General features: G+C 46.4%; 1 protein-coding gene across 1 annotated transcript in view; it reads left to right on the top strand.

Annotated features, from left to right (window-relative positions):
• The window catches only part of dennd1b (DENN/MADD domain containing 1B), a 223,272-nt gene that overhangs the window by 45,432 nt on the left and 165,579 nt on the right, over positions 1 to 12,261 (top strand). The gene's annotated exons all lie outside the window — the stretch shown is intronic.

The following is a 12,261-nucleotide window of genomic DNA, read 5'->3' as shown; positions in this document are numbered from 1 at the left end:
ATCCCTTTTTCCCACTGCCAAACGTATCCATACATCGTGTTCATGGCAGGGGTTTGGAGGCCCAGTTTTTGCACTTCCGATACTATTAGATTATAGTATCAATACTTACGCTTTCATGGCTTAATTGGGTTCAATTTGTCATTAACATTAAATGATGCCGCTTGTAAAACCTCTGATGCCAATTGGGCTGATTGTATTGACTTTACCATTGATAAAAGTGCTTTTTTAATGTTTTTTAGAGTTTGCGAGGTCCAAATTACTTGTACAATGATCACAATACAAGCTGACAACTACAAAAATACACACCGTATTTTCGGCCTATAAGTCGCACGGGACTATAAGTCGCATTTTTGGGGGAAATGTATTTGATAAAATCCAAGACCATGAACTGACATTTCATCTTGAAATGCAGTTTAAAATAATAACAGATTAGAGAACATGGTGAATAGGTGTGCGTATGCTAACGCTAACACCTTCAGCTACATGACGCACAGACAGAACTGTGGTAAGTGTCTGGTATGTTAACGTAACATATGAACAGTTATTAAGATAACTATAGCATAAAGAACATGCTAACAAGTTTACCAAAGCATCAGTATTACCCCAAATCACTAAATCCATTGAATTCTTCTTCCTCTGTGTCACTTCTAAACAACTCCACAAACTCCAGAGGTAGAAGAAGTGCAGATTCTTCTTCTGCGTCGCTTAGAGTCTAGAGCGCCCTCTTGTGGTTGTCAGTGTGAAAATAGCAAATAATATCACACAAGTCGCTCTGGAGTAAGTCGCACCCCTGCCAAAACTATGAAAAAAGGTGCAACTTATAGTCCAGAAAATATGGTAAGTTTAATAATAGTGTCAATATTTCTCTGAGGTTTTACACACTCTTGTTCCTCCGCACTCTTCCCTCCGTCTCTCCGTTCTTTGTTTTACCGTTTACGCCTCACGACGGAGGGAAAAACTTGCATGAAACCGTCCGGGAGGGTCGGGATTGGACGGGATCTGAACGTGGCTTGGAAACGGTTAAATCGAGCCTATCGATGGAGAACTCTGACAAATTAAGAACATTTTACTCGACACATATTCATTTTGTCGTAATAACGGTTTGAAGCTCAGAAAACAATGAGCAGTTATTAAAATATTCCACACTTGTTTCAGTAAAGTCCACGTGTGCGTTTGGCTGTTTCACCTGGTTTTAAATTAAAATCGTTATCATACACAACGGTTTAATATTTGACCAGAAGGATGTGCTTTTCCAGGTCACGTCTGACAATGTTTTTTTAATTAATTTTTAACAGTTGATTTGCATAACCTCTCCAAGGAGTTAATTTAATTTAATTCTCGGCGTAGCAGAAGAAGTAGTACCGGTACATTTTAATGCCGGTTCCAAATGTCCGTCTGACCTTTTCACGTGACCTTTTTACCCAGCGGTGACTGCAAATGATCACCTTCGTTATGATAATCTCTGCAATTAGTGTCCCGTGCAGCGAGTGTCTGATGAGGCGTGAGCCCGGAGTGGGCGTGGCACTTCCACGCTCTTCACGCCATTGTCGTTGTTCATTGTGTCGTCAGAAATACAGTTTAAACTCTATTTCGATACAGAAGAAGTGAAATGAATAAAGGTTGTTGTTGATGTAAGTGGGTCTCAACCCTTCCACACTACGGACCTCCAGACCTAAATCCGGACTATATCAGATCTGAAATGGGGCTAAACCAGAACAGATTTGTCTGTAAATGAACGATTCTGGAGCAGCAGAGGGCGGGACACTGATGTCAGCTTCTTTAACTTCTCCTCATATTAGGACCGTAATTGTGTTAAAAATGAGGTTAAGTGGACTTTATTTTTCCTGTAGGGATATTTGTCCTCTGCATTTGGCCCATCCTTCACTGTCACTGGGCGATTCCTCTGGAGCAGAGGGCGGGGCTTGAGCTGGTCTTGGTCAGGACAGAAGCTGGAGGACTTTACTTGTGATCCCTCATTCGTCCTGTGAGGTTCCATTGTAGAAGAAGCTTCAGATGCATCATCTGGACTCTGCTTTTAGAAAACAGTTTCCTCAGTGAGCGTCATAGTATTTGATTTAACTGTCCCAGAGCGCCCCCTGTCTTTAGACACTCTTTCTAGGATAGAACCACAGTGAAGGAGAGATCTTACTCCCACAGACTGAACCAGGACTGAACCAGGACTGAACCAGGACTGAACCAGGACTGAACCAGGACTAAACCAGGACTAAACCAGGACTGAACCAGGACTGAACCAGGACTGAACCAGGACTGAACCAGGACTGAACCGGGACTGAACCGGGACTAAACCAGGACTGAACTGGGTCTAAACCGGGACTGAACCGGGACTGAACCGGGACTAAACCAGGACCAAACCAGGACTGAACCAGGACAAAACTGGGACTGAACCGAGACTGAACCCGGACCACGGATCAGGATTTAGATTACACCGTGAGGCACTACACATTACCCCGCCCCAGTGCCCTCCCCCCATCATTGAGTTGGACCCTTTACATTTATGACGTGTCCACGATAACTTCACTGCATCTCCAGCCTCATCACAAAACGGTGAATATCGGGAAAGTGATTTGTACCTTTCCCCGTCTCAATTAAACACTACAGACAGTGCGATGTCATCGGAACAGAGCGGTGCATGTTACAGATAATTAATTGAAGCTGAATGTCAGTTTGGGTTTGCTCTCAAGCCCGTCTCTGTTGTTTCCCCAAAAAAAGAGCCGAGCGTTTGAAGTGTCAGAGCCAACGCTGCGATGGCGTCAGATGTGAGGAATCCACCCGGTCGTCGCAATCGTCTCGTCAAGCGTCATATTCTAATGGCTCTTTCATAAAAAAAAAAAGAAACACAGGGCCTGCCTTTTACACCCTCTGAAACAAAAAAAAGCACCTTTCCCAGCAGGGGGCACCTTTGTTTTCCGACCGCTCGAACCTGATCAAAACCATCACGCGTCGGCGCTAATGTGTACGTTTACTCGCTCCGGCCGGTTCTCCCGCGGCGAGCTTGACTTTTGACTCCTCCTGCTGCCGGTTTTGCACTTGAGAAGGGAAAGATGAGCGTGCGTTTGTCAGTCAGGAACGGCCAGAACGTACGGCCGGCGCTGGAGGGACGCGGCAGACAGGAGCTCACTGTACGGAAGCCCCCGAAGGTCTAGCTGCTGCCGACAGATTACACGACTCAAAATGAGGGGAAGAGAGTCTGGTCCCGGACGACGGCGGCATGAATAATTTGAGTTGATTCGTTTCAACTCGCACAATTTGTGAAGTGGCCGTTAGTGTCCACGTTTAATCTGGTCAATTCAGAGTAATATTTGTTGGTATTGTTACATTTATGACGGTGAGAAAAGTGTGATTTAGTTCGACCGCTTTTTGTTCAGGTTGTTGTCAGTGTTTCTAAGGCGATGTAGTTATAGTAGATGTAGATATTAAAACGGGGGAGTTAGCGTTAGCCCCCAAACATCACACACTATGAAACACCAGGGCTGTTTCGACGGCTGAAACTCGACCACTCGACCGCACGCGAGTAACAGCCGAGCCTCGTTAGAAAAGAGTGTTTTTGTACATTGTTAACATTAGCAATTAGCGCTGAAAATAGCGTTCATGCTACCGCTTCTAAGGTAGACTTTATTGTCCCTGTAATTTGCCCTCTGCGTTTGCCCCCTGCGTTTGCCCCTTGCTCTGGAACCTTCTCCAGAGCTAACATAGAGATAGACTTGTAGCTGCAGCGGTTTATTTATGTTTTGTGTTTGAAGTTGATGGGGGAAAGCACAGTGCCCTGAGGAAACCCACCCAGACACAGCGAGAAACATGTCCCCTGGCCCGGGAGCCGAACTCGAGACCTTCGTATTGTGAGACAAGAGTGCTTACCCCTCCCCCACCAGGTCTAAACACGTCCTGGAAAGGTCTATTTGTAACATTTGAATAATTTCTAGACACTCTTTGAGCTCGTTCAGAAGAGTAAAAAGTTCCATATACAGATACTAGTTTAAATTAAAACATAAATACATGAATTAATTAAAGATAAAGCTTCATGTAAAAGTTGTCTTTTTATGAATGAGATGAAGACAGTGAGTGAGCAAAAGGTACTTAACAAAATCTTTAGAAATACTCAGAGAACCACTTTCCTACACAGTTGTACTATTACTTAATTAAAAGTACAGATACAAAAGTACTACATAAAATAATCTACTTATGTAAAATTGTGATAAAGAATAGATTTTTGCTGGTAATTTTTATTGATTTTATTAATTTTTTCTCAAAACTGAGACTCCAGGCAAATTGCCATCATAAATGTGCTTGAAAACGTTTTAAAAGTACTTAAATAATGGAGCAAAAAGTACAGAAACCTGCTCTCAGATGTTGTGAAGTAAAAGTGACAAGTATTCGATGCAAAAAACAACTTAAGTCAAGTATAGATCCCTTTACTTTAGTACTTTGTCACTTTCCACTGTCTTCACATCCACAAACTGCTTCCACTGAAACGCATCAAAAGCGCCGTTGTCTCTCTCTCGTTGTACTTCTTTATTCGTCATCGGGATTTGACCTCCGAGGCCGCCGTACTTGCATCATCTCGCCGTCTTCAGAACGCCAAACGTGTGCGCGGGCTAAGTGTCGGCGGGCGCGGCGGCGGAGCGGGCCGGTTTGAAGAGCCTTCCCGCCTCTCTGGTCCACTTTGAGGAATGAACGGGTTTGTGGAAAGACGCTCGAGGCAATGTCTGCCCGCCCCGCCACAACTGCCGCCGCACAAGAAACCAGCCGAGCGGCAAGCTGCACGCTGCACGCTGCGCCGGCCCCAAACGGAAGCAGCAAGCCTGAGATGAAACGGGGGAAGTAAACATGTGTCGACACGGGCTTGATCCACTCCCCGGCCCCCGGCCCCCGCCCCCCGCCCCCTGCCCCACAACCCACGACCACGCCGAGCGCCAGCCGGGCCGAGCGGCGGTACGCGGGGATTGGCCTCGCCCCGTTCGTATAAGAGCGGGATTAGGGCGCTTTCAGGCCTTTTGTCGCCCGGAGACGAATCCCCTGAAGTCCGGCTGAGCGCGTGGCATATGGCACCGGCGGCCGGCTGTGGGAGGGCTCGAAGTCAAGAGATCGAGAGCTAACACGAGGAAAAACGCTCTGAAGTACTCTGGGGAGGGAAAGTATTCACACGTAGACCCGATAATGTACTTTTAAACATTTACTTTTACTGGCGATTGAGTAAAGTCACGTGAAAACAACACACATCATCACAGAATAAAAGTACTTCATGCTGCGTCTCACGGTTTAATCATGTCTCGTACCAAAGATTGATCCAAAATCAAACTAAAACGGCATTAAAAGTAGTAGGTGAGTCGTTTTTTCATGCATAATTTCTACTTTGATTTAAGAATACATTTGTTTAGCCATGAAACTCCTTTTATTAAAGTACACATTTGGTTGCAGCACTTTTTAGTAACTGTCCTTTTACTTGAGTACAAATATTCAGCACTCGAGATGATCAAGAAAGTAACAAACCTGGAAAGAGCATCTTGCAGTTGTAATAATGTCACTTCTGTCAAGTCTTTCTCTTGCACATGTGGTGATCACTTACACATGCAGCCATAGATGCCCCGGGGCAGACTGACAGAGGCGTCAACCACCTTCAAACGCACCATCTTTTTACCTCTTGAGGCAACATCGCTCCTGATTCACTGATTCACATCCACACTTTCATCAAAGTCGTGTTTCTGTTTACTCACGTTTAAGTACAGGCGAAGCTGCTCCCTCAGCTTGGAACTCTCTCTTAAGGGTTTTCGTGCAATTTTGAAAAACAAGGAGCTTATGAAGGAGTTTTAAGTGGCAGTGCATTGTGGGTCATTTGAAGCACTCTGAAGTGGCCAAGGATCCACAGGTGCATGCTGGGTAAATGAGCCGAGTGGCACAGGTGCATGCAGGGTAAATGAGCCGAGTTGAAGCGGAGGACGTGGGGCTCTGGGGGAGTTGGAACAGAACTCAGAGCTTTGATGACGTGGATTCAGAAGGCGAGGATCATTGTGTACTTTCACCCACCCCCTATCTCCACCCCCTATCTCCACCCCTGCTCTTCAAAAAAATAAATTATAATATAAATAATAATAACAATAAATAAATCTGACTCCAGGTTCAGAAACGACACTTGGCCATTTTTCAACAATAAAAACACTGACATATGCTGCGTTTTACTTTGAAAAACCACTTTAAAGAGTTCTGTTCTGCAGTTTTGGACAGGAAGTCAATGATGAAACAAATGTAAAATCATAATCTAAATATTTTATCGTCTTCACCAAACGTCAAAAGGCCCCATCGTCCCATGATGTCTCTGTCGACGGCGGCTCGTCTTAAGCGTTTTTGGCGACCCCTCCTGACAGAACGACGAGCGCGATCACTTCAGCTGAAGCCCTCCGCGCGCCCCCGGACTCGCCCTCTGCCCTGGCCCTCGAGTCGCCCCGCGTGCTGAGGGATTGGCCTTTTCCCCCGTTTACATAAAGCGCCATTCACGGGCCTCATTACCAGGATTAGGACTCTTTTACTCTCTTTGTCGGGGGGCCCGCCTTGCGTCCCCGCGCCGCCCGCTCTCTCCCCCGAGCCGGAGCTTTGGCCCGGCATATGGCACCGGCAGCAGCGGCACCAGCAGCCTCGCCGCGGAAAGGGGCTCCTCGGGGCGCAGAGAGCGAGGCCCCCTTTTGTTCGGGACGTTATTGTTGCCGCGCGTAATGACATTTGTAGGCCGTAGGATTGGAGTGGAGGGGTAAGTCTTGCGATACCCCTGGGGAAGGCAGGGAAGGACGGTGGGGGGGCTCGGGCGAAAAGACATGTAGACAGACAGGAGTGTGGATTATGGAAATATGAATTGATTTTTTCTCTCTCTCTGTCTCTCTGTGTCTCTCTTTCCCCTCCTCTTCTGGTGGTAGAATATAAAGCTCAAAGGAGAACAGACTGCGAGCTGGCTGCTTGGCACGACAAGCTGATGCCGGGGAAACGGAGGATGGGGAGGAAAGTGAGGCGCTGGCTTCCTCCTCCTCTTTTCCTCCCTCTGTTTCCCGTCTCTCTCTCTCTCCCCATCATCCTTTCATTCGCATCCATCCTCTCCCTCAACCCCAGAGACTCTTAAGCCCTAGCTGTCCACATATGCCACTTGGAAAGACAGACAGAGGAAGAAAGATGTGGCAAAAGCATATATTTGAATCGCTGCTTTTTTTCATTATTTCGTGTGTGTGTGGTTTTTTTATAATATATATCTTTTTTTTTTCCCTGCGCAAATGAAGCCGACAGATGGAAATGTGTCCGCGCGCCTCTCAGATCTCGTCCCAAAGTTGTGGTTTCTGGAAAAAAGAAAAAGAAAAATAGCTGCGAAGAAAAGAGAAGCAAAAACCTGGAACCGCGGCTAGTTAACGCGAGCTAACCACGCCGCGGTTTGTCGGAAGGGCCCGCTTTTCTCAGACGTTGATTTGATAAACACTGTGAAATACGACTGCCCAAAAAGCTCCCAGGGGCCCGGACTGTGCCGCGATGAACGCAGACTCGCACATGGGCATTAGCGGCGCGGGCATTAGCGGTGCGGGCATTAGCGGCGCGGCCGTTAGAGGCGCGGCCAAACGATGCACACGCCCGACTTTCGTTTGTTGTACAGACGAGGAAAAGTAATTACATTGACAATAAATAAACTTGAACCATTACATTTTATTACCATGACAACACGGCTAGAGAGTGTCGGCGGACGGGATTCTCAAACTGTTGGGATGTGACCGTACGACGTTTAGGTTTTGATGTTTTTTGTGTGAGAAAAGTGCGATTTTACGGAAAACGTGAAAAACATCAGTGAAATCTTTCATTTACATTTCAATATATATTTGTTTGCAAAGCCCTACAGCTGGTTCAGTTCTGGTTTAGTTCTGGTTTAGTTCTGGTTTAGTTCTGGTTTAGACCTGATTATGTGCTGGATTTAGGCCTGGTTTAGCCCTCGTACTCGATGGCTGCAGTACTTCAGTATTTGGTGTATTTAGCTTGACATCTACTTCACCATTCATGCCTCACCGAGTAACTCCGGTTTCTACTATTTGTGTTGTGTAGCTCCCGGTAAAATAATAATCCGTGCCAATTTTTACAGAGAACGTGTTGTTTTAACTCCTCGTGTTGAAGGAAATTCGAAATCGCACAAATTCAAAGTGGGATTTCTCTCCGCGCTCATTGCAGAGCGGTGAAAGAAGTGCTGAATTATGGATATGTTTTAGGGCGAGCTTTTCCCCGCATTCCAAACTCGTGCGGACGCCGACTCTGCAGCCGGTCCACGTGTTGTACCGCGGGCTCTTGGGACGGCAGTGGGCTCTCGGGACGGCTGTGGGTTCTTTGGACGGCTGTAGGCACTCGGGACGGCTGTGGGATCTTGGGACGGCTGTAGGCACTCGGGACGGCTGTGGGATCTTGGGACGGCTGTGGGATCTTGGGACGGCTGTGGGTTCTTGGGACGGCTGTGGGATCTTGGGACGGCTGTGGGTTCTTTGGACAGCTGTGGGTTCTTTGGACGGCTGTGGGTTCTTTGGACGGCTGTGGGATCTTGGGACAGCTGTGGGTTCTTTGGACGGCTGTGGGTTCTTGGGACGGCTGAAGGCACTCGGGACGGCTGAGGGTTCTTGGGACGGCTCATGTGAAGCTTTTTATGCTCTACATTTGTAACTAACAACTGAATGCTTCTAGATAAAGTTCAAATAAAATGTTTTATTGTTGAAAATCAGACATAGTTTTGTCTTTTTTGACATTTTGATTGAATAATTCCATCGTCTTGGCCATAAAAAAAAGATTTTGTCTTGTGTTTTACAGTCTGTATTGTCCAGATAAAAAACAATATTATTCAAATAACAAATGGCTCAATTCAAATTTTAATACTTGACTTGTGACAAGTAAATACAAGTATGATCGTAGTAACTGCTTCATATGTAACTTTGTGCTTCACGTGTACTTTGTGAGGACGTGTACTTTGTGCGGACGTGTACTTAGTGAGGACGCGTACTTTCTGAGGACGCGTACTTTCTGAGAACATGTACTTTGTGGGGGAAGTGTACTTTGTGAAGACATGTACTTTGTGAGGACGTGTACTTTGTGAGGACTTGTACTTCGTGAGGACGTGTACTTCCTGAGGACGTGTATTTTGTGAGGACGTGTACTGCATATTAAAAAATGTTCTCCTGAAGCCGTTGACTCCAGATGTCTTGGAAATGTACTCGCGGTGCCAATTTGGAGCATTTGAGGCTCTTGGAGCATTTGAGGCCCTAGGAAGCGAGCCAAATGGTAATGATCTCAAGCTACTTTCGAGCTAAATGCATCTCTGACCTTTCCTCGTCCACCTCGCCACTTCACACCACATTTTACACTTTACATTATCAACATTTACAACAATGTGTGAAAGAAAAACATGGACAAAGAAAGCGTTGACCTTCACCGAGGCCGTCTCCTTCTGAACCAGGCGGGCACCAGGGTTCTAGACGCTCAAGTCCTCATTGTTCTAGTCCAGGTCCAAGTCCAGGTCCTCAATGTTCTAGTCCAGGTCCAAGTCCAGGTCCTCATTGTTCTAGTCCAGGTCCAAGTCCAGGTCCTCATTGTTCTAGTCCAGGTCCAAGTCCTCATTGTTCTAGTCCAGGTCCAGGTCCTCATTGTTCTAGTCCAGGTCCAGGTCCTCATTGTTCTAGTCCAGGTCCAGGTCCTCATTGTTCTAGTCCAGGTCCAGGTCCTCATTGTTCTAGTCCAGGTCCAGGTCCTCATTGTTCTGGTCCAGGTCCAAGTCCAAGTCCAGGTCCTCATTGTTCTAGTCCAGGTCCAGGTCCTCATTGTTCTAGTCCAGGTCCAAGTCCAGGTCCTCATTGTTCTAGTCCAGGTCCTGGTCCTCATTGTTCTGGTCCAGGTCCAAGTCCAAGTCCAGGTCCCCATTGTTCTAGTCCAGGTCCAGGTCCTCATTGTTCTAGTCCAGGTCCAAGTCCAGGTCCTCATTGTTCTAGTCTAGGTCCAGGTCCTCATTGTTCTAGTCCAGGTCCAGGTCCTCATTGTTCTAGTCCAGGTCCAGGTCCTCATTGTTCTGGTCCAGGTCCAAGTCCAAGTCCAGGTCCTCATTGTTCTAGTCCAGGTCCAGGTCCTCATTGTTCTAGTCCAGGTCCAAGTCCAGGTCCTCATTGTTCTAGTCCAGGTCCTGGTCCTCATTGTTCTGGTCCAGGTCCAAGTCCAAGTCCAGGTCCCCATTGTTCTAGTCCAGGTCCAGGTCCTCATTGTTCTAGTCCAGGTCCAAGTCCAGGTCCTCATTGTTCTGGTCCAGGTCCTGGTCCTCATTGTTCTGGTCCAGGTCCAAGTCCAAGTCCAGGTCCCCATTGTTCTAGTCCAAGTCCAGGTCCTCATTGTTCTAGTCCAGGTCCAGGTCCTCATTGTTCTAGTCCAGGTCCAGGTCCTCATTGTTCTAGTCCAAGTCCAGGTCCTCATTGTTCTAGTCCAGGTCCAGGTCCTCATTGTTCTAGTCCAGGTCTAGGTCCAGGTCCTCATTGTTCTAGTCCAAGTCCAGGTCCTCATTGTTCTAGTCCAGGTCTAGGTCCAGGTCCTCATTGTTCTAGTCCAGGTCCTCATTGTTCTAGTCCAGGTCCAGGTCCTCATTGTTCTAGTCCAGGTCCAGGTCCTCATTGTTCTAGTCCAGGTCTAGGTCCTCATTGTTCTAGTCCAGGTCTAGGTCCAGGTCCTCATTGTTCTAGTCCAGGTCCAGGTCCTCATTGTTCTAGTCCAAGTCCAGGTCCTCATTGTTCTAGTCCAAGTCCAGGTCCTCATTGTTCTAGTCCAGGTCCAGGTCCTCATTGTTCTAGTCCAGGTCTAGGTCCAGGTCCTCATTGTTCTAGTCTAGGTCCAGGTCCTCATTGTTCTAGTCCAGGTCCAGGTCCTCATTGTTCTAGTCCAGGTCCAGGTCCTCATTGTTCTAGTCCAGGTCCAGGTCCTCATTGTTCTAGTCCAGGTCTAGGTCCAGGTCCTCATTGTTCTAGTCCAAGTCCAGGTCCTCATTGTTCTAGTCCAGGTCCAGGTCCTCATTGTTCTAGTCCAGGTCTAGGTCCAAGTCCAGGTCCTCATTGTTCTAGTCCAGGTCCAGGTCCTCATTGTTCTAGTCCAGGTCTAGGTCCTCATTGTTCTAGTCCAGGTCTAGGTCCTCATTGTTCTGGTCCAGGTCCAGGTCCAAGTCCAGGTCCTCATTGTTCTGTGACATTAAAATAAGAATCATTAAAATTCCAAGTCCAGCCCATTAAAGAAGTGTTCTAATTGTTTTTCTTTGTTAGAGCTAAAACGTTAGAGCTAAAACGTTAGAGCTTGAGCGTTACAACAAAGGTCAAAGGTCAGACAAACACATTAAAACAACTCTACTTTTTATCTTTGGCAGTTTGCTTGTTCTTGTCCTCAAAGACACACATCATGCAAAACTGACTTTGTTTGAGCTTCTAACGACACGACGTTGTTCCCTCATCAAAAACACACCTGGACTTTAGCTTCATTCACAAAAGCACTCAGTTTCAAGTTTCCCAGTTTTGTGACGTTAGAGATTCCGACAGTTTTAAAGTCCTTGAATCATCGAAGAACTTCAAATCCATTACATCTGTTTTCTTTACAGACTTAAATTTTTCTCACCAGTGAACATCGAGCCCTTTTCATGTTGATCATAAATGAAGTGTAGAGTGTGCAGTCTGGAGGATATTCGCTCAAACCTGCTGCGAATATCCTATAGAGGTGTTTTTAAGAGCTATACAGGGATCGTGGAGGTGAGAGCGAGGCGCCGGAGTCAGAGCAGCTGGAAACGAACGAAAGAAGACACATATATGAAGACATTATACACAAACTCAAAACTTTAAACGAAAAAAGTATTGACAGGAACGAGACGGATGAAAAGGAACGAAAAGGGTTAATATTGCAATTGTTGTTTTGCAAAAGTAGAATATGGAGTGTATCACCTATAAAAACATAATTATTACGCAAAGAGTTTGATATGTCTGTGTAATCTCCCAAACAAGTGTACAAAGTAACATTTCTGCATTTGTGTGGCTTATTTCATGATTTATTCAAACAAACAAACAAAAGTAGCTTCCTCTGACTCGTTCATGTAAGCACACAGTCTGCGGATGATACGACTTAAAAACAGCACCGCGACTTCTGGAAATTCACCTCTGACGTCACAAATCTGGGAAATTTGACGCCGAGGCTCGGCGGGGAGAAAACTCGCCGAATAAGATAACTAAATGA

Source organism: Eucyclogobius newberryi, unplaced genomic scaffold (genome assembly GCF_026437365.1).
Source record: "Eucyclogobius newberryi isolate DKJ021-1_F unplaced genomic scaffold, fEucNew1.0.hap1 SCAF_9, whole genome shotgun sequence".
Lineage (NCBI taxonomy): Eukaryota > Metazoa > Chordata > Actinopteri > Gobiiformes > Gobiidae > Eucyclogobius > Eucyclogobius newberryi.
The sequence above is the reverse complement of the archived record's forward strand: the minus strand, read 5'-3'. Positions and strand labels throughout refer to the sequence as shown.